At 35.4% G+C, this 19,221-nt stretch overlaps 1 protein-coding gene across 15 annotated transcripts in view; it reads left to right on the top strand.

Moving 5' to 3' along the window:
* The window catches only part of PTPRD (protein tyrosine phosphatase receptor type D), a 1,303,784-nt gene that overhangs the window by 623,328 nt on the left and 661,235 nt on the right, over positions 1 to 19,221 (top strand). The window lies entirely within an intron of this gene.

Below are 19,221 nucleotides of genomic sequence, written 5' to 3'. Positions count from 1 at the left end.
CCCCAGCCCAGCCCTTGTGCTTGGCTTTGTTGAACCTCATGAAGTTTGCACCAGCCCATCTCTCAAGCCTGTTGAGGTCTCTCTGGATGACATCCCTTTCCTCCAGCATGACACAGCTTGGTGTCATCCACAAACTTGCTGAGGGTGCACTCAATTTCACTGTCCATGTCACCAGCAAAGATGTGGAACATTGCCAGTCTCAATACTGACCCCCAAGGAACATCACTTATCACTCATCTCCACCTGGACATTGACAGCAACTCTTTGAGTGTGACTATCCAGACAATTCCTTACCCACTGAGGTAAATCCATCAAATCCGTTTCTCCAATTAAGAGACAGGAATATAATGTGGGACAATGTTCAGTGCTTTGCATAAGTCCATGTAGATGATGTCAGTTGCTCTTCCCATATCCACCAATGCTGTAACCCTGTCACAGAAGGCCACTAGATTTTTCAGGCACAATCTGCCCTAAGTGTTGGTTGTCACCTATCACTTCTTTATTTTCTCTGTGCCTTAGCATAGTTTCCAGGATAATCTGCTCCACAATGTTGCCAGACACAAAGGTGCGACTGATTGACCTGCAGTTCCCCAGGTCTTCCTTTATTCCATTTTTAAAAATGGGATATATGTTTCCCCTTTTCCAGTTAGAGGGAACATCACCAGACTGCCATGACAAACATAGTATTTGCTATTCATCCAAGAATGGACTGTATTACCCAGGAGAATATTCATCACATTTTTGGTTTCTCCTTCTCAATGTTCAAAAAAAAAAAAAAAATACAGATTTGTAAGAACGAGTAGTGACATTTACAATAACGAAGTACCATTTTAGTATTTGAGTCATGATTTCTACTGTATTCTTTCCACAAATAATCCATTTGTGATAGAACTAGAGTAGAACTGGCAGATCATCTTCTTGGCTGAGAGTTCCCAAATTTAGTACAAGAAAAGATATTCTGTTGTCTATGTTCCCGTAACCTTTCATTAATTTAGACCTGAATAAAGCTTTTAGAATATAATATTTGCAACTGCCTTTGAGTAGCAACCTTAAACTATCCAAGACTGTAAATACCAGATTCTATACCTGAAAGGGGGAAACCCTGGTTCTGTGTATGGTCTGGAGTTAGATGTGATGATCCAACTTGTGGGTTCCTTCCAATTCAGGATATTCTATGATTCTATGATTCAATTATCTGTTCTACTCTGTACTCTGTGTTCATTTTTACATTGTTTTCTATTTAGGACTTTTTGTTTGTTTGTTTGTTTTTGTTTTGTTTTGAGTTTGTTTTGTTTTTCCCTCATCCCCCTTTTTTCCTCCAGTCAGATATGACATGTATCCCAGAAGATGTCAGTCTTAGACTCAATCCACCAGAATCTAATGAATTCTAAGTCATTTGTCTGTTTAAAATACCTTCTATAGAAGTGGATAGAAGTCACAAAGTTCAACTCAAAGGCTATGTTACCGTAAGTTCTTTTATTTATTTATTTATTTATTTTTATAAGAACAAAATATTTTTTGATTTTATATACATGTGATTTTGACTCCAGGTATTATTTGAGTTAATATGAAAAAAATATTATTATAGAATCATAGAATCATTAAGCTTGGAAAAGACCTCCAAAATCATATGGTCCAACCATCCCCCTGCCACCAGTATCTAAACTAAACCATGTCGCAAAGTACCACATCCAACCTTTCCTTAAACACTCCCAGGGACAGTGACTCCACCACAACCCTGGGCAACCCATTCCAATGCCTGACTGCTCTTTCTGAGAAGAAGTGTCGCCTGCTTTCTAACCTGAATCTCTCCTGGTGCTACTTGAAGCCATTCCCTCTTGTCCTACTACTAGTTACCTGTGAGAAGAGGCCCAACTCCTCACAACTTCCTTTCAGGTAGTTGTAGAGAGCAATAAGGTCTCCCTTGAGTCTTCTCTTCTCCAGACTAAAAAACTCCAGTTCCCCCAGCCACTCCTCCTAAGATTTATATTCCAGGCTCTTCACCAGCTCTGTAGTCCTTCTTTGGACACGCTCCAAGACTACAATGTCTTTCTTGTACTGAGGGGTTCAAAGCTGAACACAGTACTCAAAGTGCGGCCTAACCAGAGCAGAATACAGGAGGATGATCATCTCACTAGTTACACTACTCCTGATAGAAGTCAGGATGCCATTTGCCTTCTTGGCTACCTAGACACACTGCTGGCTCATGTTCAGGTGAGGATCAACCAACACCACCAGATCCTTTTCCTCTGCACAGTTTTCAAGCCACTCTGCCCCCAGCCTGTAACATTGCATAGGGTTGTTGTGCTCCGTGTGCAGGACCCAACACCTACCGATGTTGAACCTCATACCATTGGCCTCTTTCCATTCATCCAACCTGTCCAGGTCTCTCTGCAGGGCTTTCCTACCCTCCAGCAGGTTGACACTTCCCCCCAGCTTGGCGTCATTTGCAAATTTACTGAGGGTACACTCAATTAATTCCCTTATCCATTTTTTTTCTGTTTTCCAGAATTAACTTGCTGTTCACATAATACTCCTTTGAACAACTACTAAGAGAATAAAAATCATGATTGTATTATTGAAAATGGGTTAAAACATGTAAGAAAACATGGTACTTGCTATAGAATCTCCTCCCTTTGTAGCCAGTAACAGTTAGTAATAGGTTGTGTAACAATTTTACTCCATGGAATTCTTTAAATTCATTAGTTCATCTTTTATTTGTATATTTTGTAATTGATATACAATAAGGTGTTTTCAATATGATAATAAGCACCACTGTACTTGTGTATAATTAGGACTGACTTCTTAGACTGATAACTATATGAGATAATTTAATGAGATTTCCACACATTTCTGTTTTTCCTCAAGTCACTGCACTAATCTTAATTTTCAGCTGGTGTTTGTTGCTCTGCTAGGTATACCACTTTGTCTGGATTGGTTGCTTTTGTATTCACCCAGAAACTTCAAAGCTTGAGATGGGATTTTCAATTTCAGTGGAGCTTAACTCTACTATGTTTACACCATTATTAAAGACAGTTGGCTTATGCAAGAGTCAAGGACTTCTTAAATGAAATGCTATAGCTGTTGTTTTGTTTTTCCACAACAGAGGTAAGAGATCTATTGTTTCTGTGAGGCTCAGGAGGAGCTAGGAAGACTTTTTGTTTGTTTGTTTGTTTGTTTGTTTGTTTTGTTTTGTTTGTCTGTTTCTGTGCAGAACTGGTATGTTTTGCTTCTTTGAACTAATTTGCTTAGTACTGTCTTGCTTCAATGTAAGGCTCAACCACTCTGACTCTAATCATTCATTTAAACAGTGTTGATTTGATTTAGAGAAGGTCCATTTTTAAAGTTTATTTCTCAAGCAATTCAAGTTTAAAGATGATAGAGGCAAATAATACTGCAGCTTCTGAACAGCTTTTTCCAAGTTGAATTTTTAAAAACATATTCAAAGAATCGATGTGTATCTAAATGCATTACCTCTTGCAAAATGTTTATTGTACTCACAGGACAAAATTTTATTTCATTGATATGCTGGGGAGAAATTCAGTGAAAACATGGTTCTTATCTTGGAGTTCCAAAGGAAGGGTAGCTGTGCACTGAATTTATGACCAGCTGTACTGAAAAGTAATATGTTCATTTGTGGGTGGATGAAGTAATTAACTAATCAGTTCAAAAGTCCCGTTTTTCCAGACTTGAAAAAGATATTTTCCACTGAATATTAATGTGGTTTACAGGCTAGACTATAAAGTCTGGCTATTTGCTGGAAGTCTCAGAAAAAGAACATTTAATAGAATTTGCAAGACATTGTTCTCACATTGTAGCAATTGAGATAAAACCATGACTGATAGAAAGGTCATAATAGGGGTTTGTAACAGGAAGATCAGTGTAAAAGTTCCCACATGACCAAGTCATAAATGTATCAATAAAACTTTACCGGAAATAGGTCTATACATTACTGAATTCGATAAATGCTGACTTAAAACAGATTGAAAATTCATCATTTTATTGTAATGCTATAAATCTACCAGTTGTCTTATTAAAATTTAGGCTCCATTTAATATAAAGCAAGCCTAATACAAATGAATGCAAACAATACATAACAGTAACACAAAATGACTATATTGCATTGCATATTTTAGGCTTTAAACACATCTCAAAGTATTGTTATCAGGTACACACAGTTTCACCTTTAAAATCATCTTCAACAGAGATTGCTTTGTAGGCTGGAGGTATGATATCTTTTATCTGGTAGTGACTCTGCCCAAAACACAGATGTTATGACCATGACTAAAGTTTTAAAAACAATTCGAAAGCTGACTAATTCTCAGGACCTGGATTTGAAAGGTTTAGATCACGTCACTTAAATAACTGAACATAATTGTTAATGTCAGACTCCCATACCTCATCTCAATGCTTAGGTTTAAAAAGCTCCAGATGAACTTTGGGGAAAATAAATGAATGCCAGAATCTGACTAAATAACTCATTTATATTTATGATTTAAGATTTTAAATCTAAGACCCCAGAAGTGAAAAGCCAGTTGCATCATCTATTCTTCTAGCGCAATCTGTTCACATTTTGATTTACTGCAAATTGTTCAGCAGTTTATTTTATAGCATTTTTCATCAATACACTCCAAAGTAACCATTTTTTTAGTCTGTATATTCCATTCTCTGCAGTATGGTAGCTCCCTTTTCTATATTAATAATGGAAATGCAAACAAGAAAAGGTAGAGTCATTATTTTTGGTAAACATGCCTCTGTATTTGGAGTTTTGGGGGAGAGGTTTTGTTTGCTTTTTCCAATTAAATAAGACAAATATAGAGTATATTATAAAGAAGAATTAGCATAAACAAAGGCTGCTTTTTCCAAGAGTTGGGCAATTCCCCAAACATTTGGCAAACTATGTTTTCTCCTGACACTGATTTTGCAATACATTACCAGCCAAATTATGAAAATATTTTTAATGAATCAACATTTTAGATAAACACAAGCAAAGTCTTAACTTCATTAATTTGAAAGTGAATTCTGTTTTCCATTTACTTCTGATTACCATTGCAATGAAAAAAAAGTTTGTTCTAGAGTAAGGTTCTCAACAAAGTACTTATAAATCTAAGTCATATAGGCTGCATTATTATTATTATTATTTGATCTGTGATTGAATTTCTTCAACATACTGATAGACTTGTAAAAAAAAAAAAAAAAGAAAAAAAGAAAAAAGAAAAAAAAAAATCTACCAGGATTTGTAGACAACAGAAAGGATGTGTTGATGATGTTTGATTACTATTAGGCACTGAAGACTAGACAACAACAGTTGATGAATGGTCCTGACAGTATATACATAACAGACCCTATTGTTTATTGTAATTGTGTTTATGTTCATTTTTTCCCCTTACTGAACACTTTTACTCATTCTTTCCAAGATTTTGACCTTCTGGGAATGTATTTTTCAAAATTAATTTGCCATTTGAATGTTTTTCCCTCTATGGTTTTATAGTTCTTCCACTAAATTCAGTTCCATGTTTTACATATTTACCTTCAGAAAACTTCACTAATCTGTTAACTAGCTATTGTTTCTTTTCAGCAACAGACCACTTTGGGAAGGAACTGAATCTCTGTTTAAGACATTTGTTATCTTGACTATATCAATCATTAAAATGACTTATCTAAAACTCATTTCTATTGTTCAAAGTTCTAGGTGCCTTTTTTTTCCTGTTTTCTTCACAGCCCTAAAAATTAAAAAATAGTAATTTTTATTAATACCTTTGATGCCTCCGTTGTTCTGAAATTAAAACATAGTAAGTGATACTAATTTATCATCAATTTAAGTTTTGGTTTGCTATCACTACACATTTCCAGAGTTCCCATAATGCCAAATAAAATGTATTTTATAATACAACACATAAATGCAGAGATAAAAATATTCTATAAGACTGTAATTTTATGAACTAGGAAAAACTTTTAGACCCTGTGGTTCCAAGCACCAATGATTTGTGCCTCAGTCCACAAATTATTTTTTTAATCACAACATCAGTTTTGTAAGGTTACATTTGGAGAGCTTTCTAGCCTTCAATCAACATCTTGTAGCTTCATAGCAGTGGGTACTTTTATAACTTAGAGTTTAACATTACAGCTAACAGAGTCAGCCTTTAGAGGCATCATTTTGTGCAGAAGTGGATACAGACACTCTGCAGTGGACAGGGTTTGTGTGCTTAGAAATGGTAGTGAATAAGCCATTGTGCAATCTCCAGGAGACCCCCAAGCAAAGCAAAAGTTTGTACCCAGCATGAGCTCACATGTACCCAACATGCAACTCCACAGACTGAAGACTGTGGTGGCCTGGGGGACCTTTCACATGGTTTTGTTACTTGAAGGGGATATGAGCTGGTCTGTTAACACGAGTAATGGAGCTTGGGAGGTCAGCAGACCATACAGCATATGGGATACCAAAAAGGAGATAGCCCTAATCTGGTTCAAGACCCTTCCTTGCAAAAGCCTGAACCTCCAGTAACACCAAGGAGAAATAGGCATGTTGGGCTAGGAAATGGAGATGGCCAGGCTGGTGAAATCTGAGAGGTTGTGAATTCTGACACCAGGAAGATAGATCCTGCTCTGATCTACAAAGCAGGTCTGAGGTCTCCACACAAGTAAGGGAAAGGAGTTCTACCAACTGAAGCCTCAAAGCTTCTTAGACCCACAGCAGCACCAGCAGAACAAGGCAAGAGATTGTGATGGGAGACTCCTGGAAGGATGGAGGCCTGTCTGCTGACACAACCTGCTGCCAGGAAAGATTTATTTCTTTATGAAGTCTTAGAATTTGGGCACCATGGTTAGTCTGACAGGTGTTGTCCATGCCTCAGACTGTTATCCCACTACTTTCTTCCATGTGGTCATCAGCAATATGACCAAGGAGTTTAGGATCTCACCAGAAGTGATCACATAGCTCTGGGGGATGAGAATGAAGGGCATGGGAACTAGTTATTTATCCCTGGTCTTGCTGGTGAATGGGAAGAGCTTGGGGAGGAGTGCATGGATCTTGAAAGCCAAAAAATGTTTGTGCAGTTGATGTCAGCAACAAAGTTTTAATTTTCATGTTCATGGGACCTTCTTTCAAAATTGACAACTGCTTAGAACTGAAGGGTCCACTTGATCAAGCAGGAAAGAAAAATATCTTTATAAACATGCTGGCCAGCCTCAAGAAGAGAACATTAACTAGAAACAAGAAGGAAGGAGGAAAGTGGCAACAATCTCATGAGAAAGCAGAGAACCAGGTTGACAAGCAAAGCATGAGTGTTGATATAATCACAAAGGACTCTGCATTGTACTGCTGCAGTGCTGCCGTGGATGAATGCAGGCTGTTTAGGAAGGACAGACTGGGAAGGTGAGGAGAGAGAACTGTCTTTCATGTTACAGAGCAGCAGAATTACAGCAGCAGGATTGCATGGAGTTTTGTGAGTGGCTGGGTGATGAGCCAGCCAACAGTCTATGGTTTGGGATTATGGGGAGACCAAAATTGGCAACACTGCTACAAAATGTTTTGATCAGGAAGAAAAAAATTGGTGATGCCTTCTTCAGACAACTGGAAGAAGCTTCACACTCTTAGACCCCTTTCTTCTTGGTGGAGTTGCCCCACTCCAATAAACCTGGAGGGTACAAGTAATTAGCACTTTTGTGCTAATTAACATCCTGATAATCATGATTGTTAACATCCTGATAACAATCCTGTGCCAATAACATCCTGATGCTGACTATAAAGGGACCAGCATGGGGATGTGATCTACTGGACCCGCATAGAACTGGAAGAAAGCAAAGGTCACTCCTATATCCAAGAATAGCAAGAAAGCTACCTGAAGAACTACAGGTTAGTCAGCCTTACCTTGAAACCTGAGAGTTCATCTTGTTCTTTCAGAAAGTTGCTTAGTTTTGTTGCATTTCAATTTTCACCTCTTTAAAGGTGAGACAATATGTTTTTAAATTCTTCTTTAACGTGTACAGTTCTAGCTGTTTATTACATATTTTTAAATCATGTTCATAGGCTTGAACAGAAGGCATTGTAGAAGCAATAAACTACTATTCAATGAGTTTAACATCATCTTAAAAAATAATAATAATAAAAAGCCTGGAAAGTTAAAAGTACATATAAGCTGTATGATTTCATTTTCTTTCATTTGGTGGTAAATTCATCTGAATAGTACTTAAGTAATGACAAAGTGATTCTGAGTTAATAGATTTTTGTTTCTTTGTTTTTCCCTGATCTTAACTACAAAGGATATACTAGGCACTTCTTAAATAATAAGATTTGTAAATGTCATGTAAAATAAATATCAGGAAATTGGGAATAACTAGAGTACCTGTATTAGCTCACTGCATCCACTGGATTGGGTCAGTTGCCCCCTGTTACAACTGACTGAAACATTTATATTGACTCACAGGTCAAGTACGTATTAAAATAATGATAAATCCATCACCATTCTCACCCTCATCCATAGAAGTACAGGAGCTCTGAAGTAATGACTGCCATTCAGTGACAGCTTAGTAGGCTTGTATCTTACATAATGAGAGAGAAAAGTTGGGTAGGTAATGAAAGCATTGTATATTTGAACACCTTATCAAAAAGACAGTAAGTCAGTTGACACAAATCAAGGTATGAATTCAAGAATTGTAGGTGGAATAATGTGCAGAGAGTCTATCAAAGTTCATTGCATTTGAAAGTCAAAAACAGGAATTCCTCTGTTAGTAAATTCAAAATGATCTCTGCTTCTCTTTATTTTTATCAACTATTTCCTTGCATGTGTGGACTTTTCCTTACATGTGTAAAGCTATGTGGTCTGACTGCATTTTATACATTGAAGTGAAATGATATTTTTAACTACATATGATATTTTTAGCTACATGTGTGAGAAACAATCTGCAGCCAATAACACAGGCTCAGGAGAGGATCTTAGTGAAGTAACATTTTTATTCACAATTGCAATGGCGGGCGTCCCGGAAGCAGGAGCACACAGCAAAAGTGTATCATTACCCTATATTCTCTACTACTTGACACTTAATTCCTCCCGTTTCCTCATTGGCTGAGTACTACAGCTTCACACACTACTTAACATTTATTACTGTACCATCTATCCATTTATGTACAATTTTATTTGATCAACCATTAATTTTTCCTTTCTTTCTTTTTTTTTTTTTTTTTTTTTTTTTCCCCCTCTTCTCTCATAACTAGTGGGCTCATAATTTTTGTTTGTTTGTTTTTACTGATTTTGCACTGCTTATCTTGTTTTTCTTAACTGTCCTCCTTATTTTGGGACATTGGAACCTTCCACTGTCCCCTTATCTGCTTAACTTACATGTTTATATCACCGTTATGCCTGCACAATCACTTTTGAATATGCAAGGTTAGTGGAATTTTCCACTGCAAAAATGATACTTTAATTCTCACACATGAACAGTTAATAGCTAGTAGTATCCCAATACCTTTGAATTACATCAGTTTTCTATATTTTTTTTCCTTTAAATTTTCTTTGAGAGAGGGTTCTTTTTTTCACATCTGCTTATGGATAATCACAGAATCACAGAATCACAGAATTTCTAGGTTGGAAGAGACCTCAAGATTATCGAGTCCAACCTTTGACTTAACACTAACAGTCCCCACTAAACCATATCCCTAAGCTCTACATCTAAACGTCTTTTAAAGACTTCCAGGGATGGTGACTCCACCACTTCCCTGGGCAGCCTATTCCAATGTCTAACAACCCTTTTGGTAAAGAAGTTCTTCCTAACATCCAACCTAAAACTCCCCTGGCTCAACTTAAGCCCATTCCCCCTCGTCCTGTCACCAGGAACGTGGGAGAATAGACCAACCTCCACCTCGCTACAGCCTCCTTTAAGGTATCTGTAAAGAGCAATAAGGTCGCCCCTGAGCCACTTTTTCTCCAGGCTGAACAAACCCAGCTCCCTCAGCTGCTCCTCATAGGACTTGTTCTCCAGGCCCCTCACCAGCTTCGTCGCCCTTCTCTGGACTCACTCGAACACCTCGATGTCCTTCTCGTAGCGAGGGGCCCAAAACTGAACACAGTACTATAGCTGTAGCCTCACCAGAGCCGAGTACAGGGGGATGATCACTTCCCTAGCCCTGCTGGTCACACTGCTTCTTATGCAAGCCAGGATGCTGTTGGCCTTCTTGGCCACCTGAGCACACTGCTGGCTCATATTCAGCCGACTATCAACCATCACTCCCTGGTTCTTCTCTGCCTGGCAGCTCTCCAACCACTCCTCTCTCAGCTTAGGGTTATCTCGCCCCAGGTGCAGGACCCGGCACTTGGCCTTATTGAACTTCATACAGTTGACCTCAGCCCATCGGTCCAGCCTACCCAGATCCTCCTGCAGAGTCTTCCTACCCTAACCGACTTCACTAGTAGTATATGGATTTGAGATTCTCCTAAGTCATTTAGATCTGTCACTCACCAAATCCTGCATTAGAGTTTGCTTTAAAAATCTGAGTATGTTTCTCTCTTGAATACAACTCCTGAAATGGAGAACCCACCCTTTACTGTCTCACACACTAGACCCTGAGAGTGAACTCTATCTTGATGTACTCTTGATGTACTATTTAAGAGACAGTCCAGAACAAATGTTTTCAGGACAGTACTATTATCTAAACACTCACTGAAGGGAACGAAATTCCACATGGCATAAGGAAGCTCAGTCCTTGGATTGCTCTTATTCTTGTTAGTGGATCCTGTTTTTTCCCTTACCAGAATAGGGAGTTTCCCTCCCTAGATGTCTCAAATTCATTTCAATTAAGAGGAGACTCTTAATTAAAGCAGTGAGGATTTAATGGTACCTACATATGAGGTTGAACTGGGTCCAAGGACCCTACTGAAAAGTTTTCCTGTGTTCTTTTATATACCATAGAACTTTTGTTTTGTCCACTATAGTCCAATCAGTTCTCAACAGATATATGTTATATTCCTTCAGATTGGCAGTTCTTTGTTGCAAGGCAGGATGTTTTGTATTAACTCCCAGGGCAGGCTATCTTCTGGCAGCACAATCTTCTTGATGAGCACAATCCCCAGACCCATCAGCACCACCTAGAACCCCACACACTGTTGCTCACTGCTGCTCAATCACCATTCCGTACCAGGTTCAGGTGATGCAGAACTCATGCTGTGGCCTAAGGCTTCACTAAATTTACTCTATTAATGTGAATTAATGGTTATCCAAATTCCCTACATAACAGTGGCTTTTTTCACTTTCATACTGTATGATCTGCCTTGTCTAGAAAAGCCTAACAATTCTGAAAACACAGGCAAGTACTATAGTACTTCCTCTAGACAACATGACTTCCTCTAGATGAAGTGTTTTTTAAATCCCCAAACAGGGGAGAATTTCATGAGTAACAAACAAACACTGACATGTGTAACATGTCACACAACATGAGTAACAATCAAACACTCTAATTTTCTTTATTTGCAAGACTTTCCTTTGGAAAGGAAGGAAAAAAAAAAAAAAAAAAGGAAAGGGCAAGTACAAGAGGAAAGGGGAACGGCAAGGAGGAAGGGGAGGGAAGGGGTTGGAAATGCTGGGATGCGGCAGGGAAGGCAAGGCAAAACAAGGCTGCTCTTAAGTGAAATTTGGTTAGATGAATCTGATTTTCTTCCGCATTTTGAATCACACAGTAATCTTTTTTATACCAAATTGTCTTTTTCAGTTTTGTACTTGAGAGATTTCATCTTTTTTTTTTTTTTTTTTTTGTCTAACATGGGGCACATACATGTTCTGGTAGGGTATAACTGCAAATACAAACATCTTTTTTCCTCTTGTCCTCTTGTATGACAAGTGTTCTTAAGATATCAGATAATAAAATGGCAACAGACTGTGGAGTAAGTTTGAGGGATTTTATTTTAACTACACAAACTGATTGCTGGTGTTATTAAGCCTGAGCAGAATGTGAACAATTAAAATTGGGAATATTACAGGGAAAAAAAGAAATGGAAAAAAAGGAAATGGAAAAGCCATGTACATGTTGCAGACAAGGCAGAATATGGTTAATGATTAATCTACACATCTTTCATATTTTTGTTGACCTTTCATATTCTCCATCATAATGTCAAACATCTCCTTCATTGGACCAGCCAGTGAGAGTTATCCTGAGCTGATGTTGAGGCACTCCATTTGTGGGACTGAAACTCTGTACTTATTGCAGGATAACACGAGAAATATTTTTTACTCAAAGGCCTGAAAATAAAACTAAATATGTTTAGGGTATTTGGTCATCCATAAATTGGATAGTCCTTTGATGTCTGTGAGGTGGACATTGTTTAGGCTATCACATTAATGTCACAAGTTCCCGTGTATAATGTGCTTATGCAAGCCCACTATGCAAACACTGACTCGTGCTGTACCTGAGATAAGGAACATCTCTCCACACATGTGATCTAGAGATCTGAATCAAAACAAATCAAAACCAAAACAAAGCAGATCTTCCTAGAAATTATGTTAAGGCAAAGAGGTGATTGGTGATTTATCACTGATAAAAACGGTATCAAACTACATCAAAAATGTCCATATTTTTTTATAAGGCAACATAGACTAGGAGAAATGAAAATATCCAAGAATATGTTGTGTTAGAAAAAAAAAAAAAAAAAAGTAGTCCTTCTGGAAGTGGAAACTAGTTTTACTGGAGCACATTTTCAGAAGTTTGACTACATTTTATGTAAATTTATAGAAAAAGAAAATCAGTTAATCTCCATCATAAATTACAGAGATTAGATGCTAAAATTACAAGAGTTTCTAGAGGTTGCTTTTCTCTTACATTTTGAAAGGCTTTATTACAGATATGAGACTAAAAAAAAAAATAAATACTAAAACATTTTATATTTGCCATGTTTATCATTAAAGCATCGAAATACATAAGTAAAACAAATAACTTTGCTCAAAACACTGGGAACGCAAATAGGGTCTGCTCAGAGCTCTAACTCACTTTCAGAAGAAAACTAAAAATTTTTCTTATCACTGATTATACTTTGTTATTTTATTTTCTAAGGGGATCCTGGTTTTTTTGTTTGTTTTGTTTTGTTTTTGTTTTTGTTTTTTACTAACTGAAAAGATTGTGTGTTTATTTTTGTATTATTATTATTACTCTTTCTCTTTTGTTTAATCTAAACAAGCTTGCAAATTTGTCTTGATACTTAAAACACTGCTTTGAGAAACACAACTTGTTATATTTTCATGTCATCTACAGTATTTAAAAATAAATCAGTAAATAAAATCTAGGTGTGTAACTAAGACACAAATAAGATAAATATTTTAACAAAATTTAGAAAATGTACATATCTTGTAAAATTCAAATTTTAATGGCTTATCAATATATAAACGCTTTTCTATTGGAAGCATTATTTTGTCTTTTTTTTTTTTTTTTTTTTTTTTTTTTTTAATATATGCCTATGATATTCCAAAAAATGTCTCCACATAGCTTCTCTGGTGGCTAAAAGGTCTGTCTCCAGCTTTAACATAAGTTAGAGGATAATAATCTTTTAAAAAGGTAATGACCTACATATTGTAATTCTGGCAGTTATCCAAACTTAGAAACTATTTATATATTCATAAAAATATAGATTTATGTATTTATAAATATATATTTGTATATTTATAAATATTAATATATTTATATATGTTAATATGAAATATATTTTGTATAATCATAGAATCATAGAATCATAGAATATCCTGAGTTGGAAGGGACCCTTAAGGATCATCAAGTCCAACTCTTGACACCGCACAGGTCTACCCAAAAGTTCAGACCATGTGACTAAGTGCACAGTCCAATCTCTTCTTAAATTCAGACAGGCTCGGTGCAGTGACCACTTCCCTGGGGAGCCTGTTCCAGTGTGCAACCACCCTCTCTGTGAAGAACCCCCTCCTGACGTCCAGCCTAAATTTCCCCTGCCTCAGCTTAACCCCATTCCCGCGGGTCCTGTCACTAGTGTTAATGGAGAAAAGGTCTCCAGACACCCCCTTACGAGGAAGTTGTAGACTGTGATGAGGTCTCCCCTCAGCCTCCTCTTCTCCAGGCTGAACAGGCCCAGTGACCTCAGCCGTTCCTCGTATGTCTTCCCCTCAAGGCCTTTCACTATCTTCGTAGCCCTCCTCTGGACACTTTCCAACAATTTCATGTCCTTTTTATACTGTGGTGCCCAGAACTGCACACAGTACTCGAGGTGAGGCCGCACCAGCGCAGAGTAGAGCGGGACAATCACCTCCCTTGACCTACTAGCGATGCCGTGCTTGATGCACCCCAGGACACGATTGGCCCTCCTGGCTGCCAGGGCACACTGCTGGCTCATATTCAACTTGCTGTCTACCACGACTCCCAGATCCCTCTCTTCTAGGCTGCTCTCCAGCGTCTCATCACCCAGTCTGTACATGCAGCCAGGGTTTCCCCGTCCCAGGTGCAGGACCCGGCACTTGCTCTTATTGAACTTCATGCGGTTGGTGATCGCCCAGCTCTCCAACCTGTCCAGATCCCTCTGTAAGGCCTTTACACCCTCATTTGAGTCCACAACTCCTCCAAGTTTGGTGTCATGAATATATAATGAATATATACTATTTGTTAATACGTTTATATATAAATATAGTATTTATTAATATATATATAAATATATGTTATGCATTTATATTTTAATTATTAAAAGTTGGTTGATACTACAAAAACATTAGGATCCTATTTCCTTCTTTTTAGTCACTGATTATAGATGCTATCTTTATAACAAACAGGTCAGATTACACAAGAATTTATACTTAGTCAAATATTAGCCAAAATGAACCTCTCCACTAACTTTTATAGTTGATTATAAAAAGTAAACTAATAAAGCAAAAAAAAAAAAGAAAGAGGAAAATAAAAAAAAGAAAAAGGAAAGAAAGAAAGAAGAAAAACAAAACAAACAAACAAACAAACAAACAAATTAAAAGAAGGAAAAAGAAAGTGAAAAAGAAAAAGCAAGGAGAGATTATTAATTTTCAGTGGATTAACTCCAGTGGAAAAACTCCACTTGGAGTTTTCCTCATTCATTATTTTAAACTTCTCAACAATATTTTTTGATTTTCAACCTTATTTACTAATGTGAATAGTGTTTAAGTTTGTATTTATAATGTGATGAAGAAATAATAATTAGATATAAGTTGTAAAATAAATACTTTTTTTTCAGGGTGTAGTAGGGAAAAAACATTATTTTATTCTAAAGAAGCATTGCTTTGTTTAGAGTTCCAAATTGCCAATAATTTTATTGCAGTTTGTGTTGTAATGAAAAAGAATTAAGCTCAAAAAATATGTATGTATGTCCCATGAAGTCAGTATTACTAGCCAGGACAATTGGAATTGTGGCCAACAATATTTTCTGTAGAAAAAAGTAGAATAACTAGTAGGCTGAAGTAAGGCTGACTATCATTTACTTCAAAGAAACTTGAACAAAACAATACAGTTCACCTAGTGTATAACCGTATAACTATAACCATTAAGCTGATATATTAACATCCACCATCTGTTGTTTTATTTCTTCTGTCAGGATGTGTGACTAAGAGGGCCTGTTGCAGGAAAGATCAAGTTTTATGTTCTTACATACAATTTAAAACATATATGCATATGTTTTACATACGTCTATGCAATTTATGTATGTATATTTATATTTCTAATACTACATTCTAAAATATTTCTAATAATCTATTTCTAATACTATATTCTAGAATCTTTCAATGTATTGAAAGATTCCATGTATTCCATTACCTCCTTAATGCTTCCCATCCAAATTTAAAAAAAAAAAAAAAAAAAAAAAAAAAAAAAAAAAAGTTTGATTTGAACTCACTACATTACCATACTGATTTGTCTCCTTGCATGAAGAGGATGAGTTGGGTAATAGAAAAGAATGAGTTGAGTAACAGATGAATCTCTTGATTGTTTCTCTGTATGTAAAGAGAAGTCACAACAGAGTTAATAAAATATTATCTCAAGGAACGTGTTTCCTATGTAGAGTTAGTACGGTTAAAAACATCCTCAGCAAAATTTCACTGGAATTGTGATGATGAAGTCACAAGAACAAGAACATGGTTACATAAAGTCATGAAAGCAAACTGATACCGTAAACACAGATTTAAATATAAGCACATGATCGTGGTGCAGAAACAGTAGCCCAAAAGTTTTTATGGCTCCTTAGTGAATCAAAGATTAACCAATATTTACTTATCTTTTACATATTTACAAATTTACATTTACATTTACAAATGGAGTACAAAATACTCCATTAAACAGAGCAGATTGGATCACAAAAAGAGCAAGTATTGAACTGAAAATAGGCAGCAAAGATCAGATCATTCAAGGCCTCACAATCTAGAAAACTTAAAGCTGTATGTATTTTTAATCTTTAAAAAATGCTAATTACCCAAATCTTAATCTAATCTCATAGACAATAAAGCTCTGATGGTCCATATTCCAATAACAGAGCAAATAAAGTATTAAAATTGTTCCTTAAAGGCAAGTTTTCTTCTGAAGCTACTTCAGTAACTTAATGAACCAGAATAAAAGTTCTGTGACACTCCGTAATAATGGCACAACATAGGAGAAGAGATAGTCACCCTACCCTATGCAAGAGAAATATAAAGAAATAAACATTCACTTGAGATTAAGCTTGCTTTCTTCAGCTTTCCACCTGCAGTTTTCTGGCTGATCTGACTAAGCCTGAAGAATGGTCGTCTGCGAAATAAATAAAAAAAAATAAAGAGTCTGTCTCAGGCTAAATCAATATTAAAATATGTGCTGGAGTGAAAAAGGAAGGAGAGAAGAATCCTGAGTTGTTCAGAAGAGTTTTTTCACTCACGATAATCTGATATGTTTTCATCACAGGAAGATAAATAAATAAATAAATAAATGTGGCATTGGTCTACTTAGTATTTCTTTCAATTTATAATTTCTTATATGTAGCAATATATAGACAATAATTTTATATTCCTACTGTGGCTGGCATAAGACCAAGGTTTGTGTACAACTGAGCTACAAATCTTTTAAGTGTCACTGATCTCTCTGTAAAAAACTTCTTCACTATAGATCACCCTACCTTTCCGTCAAGCACTGTACTATTGACCTTAGTATTTTTTAGTTTATTTATTTTTAAAATCTTTAATACAGGATGCTATCTTAAAAAGATGATAAGATGATCTCATTCTTTGTTTGGTGGCAATTTCTCCTAAATTGTTTCTAACAGTGTTGTATTATGATCCAGATTTGTCATAAATTGTGATCTACCTAATGTGTGTACAATGTTCCACCAATAACTAATTTTGCAAAACTCACTGCAATACTGACACCAATGGATATGGATATCTAAAGTAAAATAAAATAAAATAAATGAAATAATGAGCTGACACATTTCAAAGTTAAAAAACAAACAAACAAACAAACAAACAAACTCCTAAATCCTATCAACTGTAAACAGAAATAACTATAAATCCTACAATTATAATTTGAAAAAAAAAATAGAATTGCACAGCAAAGAAAGTTGGTAAAAGATTAGTAAAGTCTGCAGGATTTTGCATCACTTATTTGCCCAGATATTCAGACACCTTCTCAGCCTTATGAAAAGGGTTTTTTAAAGAATATAGAATGCATTTCAGGAAAATAAATAAAATAAAATAAAATAAAATAAAATAAAATAAAATAAAATAAAATAAAATAAAATAAAATAAAATAAAATAAAATAAAATAAAATAAAATAAAATAAAATAAAGTCATATAAACGTATAAAATCCCAAACACTCAGTAAAATAAAGATGTTATTAGGTGAGGAAAAATAACATTGAGCCTAAACAATAATTTGAATAGAAGTGACAAGATTAAGCTTTAAAAATGAGAAGATTAGCAGAGGTTCCATCAATAATATGAAATTCTAATTCCACAAACTTGCTCCTTTTCTTGAGTTTTTGATGATTTTTTTCTGACATTGTTACACCTCAACTTAAATTGAATCAGTGAATCATACAAAGGAAGAGGGTTTTTATTGGTCTCCTGCAGAGATGTTAACAGGAAAGATGGCAATCTTCACCTATTTTATTTAAATGTTAATATGAAGTGTTTTTCTGCAGAAGTCTGAACCTTCTGCACACTATTTTTGCAGGACGCTGTCTTACAGAAAATAAAATTACAATAATTTGTTGCAAACTACAGTCCAAAAATTGGATTTGAAGTTGTCAAGTATAAGCTGTTGCTTCACAAGAAAATTAAGTAAATAGAAATAATTGTTTATGTTTACAGTTACAAGATTACATGTGTTGTGGTTTTGCTTTTTGTTATTTTGCTGTGTAGAGGTTCCATCCAGTCATTTAATAACACCTGAAGTAATCTATAGCAAATTTGTCTTTTTTTTTTTTTTTAATTATTGTTATTATTTTATATATATTCTAAATCCCCCATAAAATGTGTTAAACCAGGCATTCCAGTTTCTAGTTTTCTGATCTGAAAACAAATATTAGAAATAAAAAGAGTTAAATAATACTTTTAGCCTCTACAAAACTAAAACCCCAGGAATACATGATAAAGTTGTCAAACTAAGTTCGAGGTTTTAAAGATGAAATTAGATATTGGTGTCCTGATATTTGTTAGAGTCCAATGACATCCAAATGGGGAGATTTAAATGCTAATTTGTATAACCATATTTTGTTCTGACCAAGACTTGTGCTTGCTTTACAACTTTTCCTCATTCCTCATTAGGAATTCTTTATGATTTTATTAAGTAGCTAAATATGAGAGAATAAGCTTTTTATAGCAATAGTATTTTATCTGCTAAATAGGCCAGGAAACTTAAGTAGGTAATCAAATTTAAATCCTTCTGAAAATCCCTTTAAATTGTTTGCAGCTTGTAGTAAATTATATTTCACCTCCACACATATTTTATTATTTTTTTTTTATGTTACATTTTCTCTTTCCTGACCATATATTCCAAGATATGAATAAATCTGAAGGCATGTAGTAGGTTAGAAGTATGTTTAGGCTAAAACTGTTATGTTTTTTTTTTTTTTTTTTTTTCCATTTATTTTTTCAACTACAAATCTGGTTTCACATTCTATTATTTTCTATTCATTATTTCCCTTTTCCTTTGTATATAGGAAATATATATATATATATATATATATATATATATACCTCAATTTGTATGTCCTGGTGTTACCAGGAATTTTTAAATAAAT

This window comes from Aythya ferina (assembly GCF_964211825.1).
Source record: "Aythya ferina genome assembly, chromosome: Z".
NCBI classification, from domain to species: Eukaryota; Metazoa; Chordata; class Aves; order Anseriformes; family Anatidae; genus Aythya; species Aythya ferina.
The sequence above is the reverse complement of the archived record's forward strand: the minus strand, read 5'-3'. Positions and strand labels throughout refer to the sequence as shown.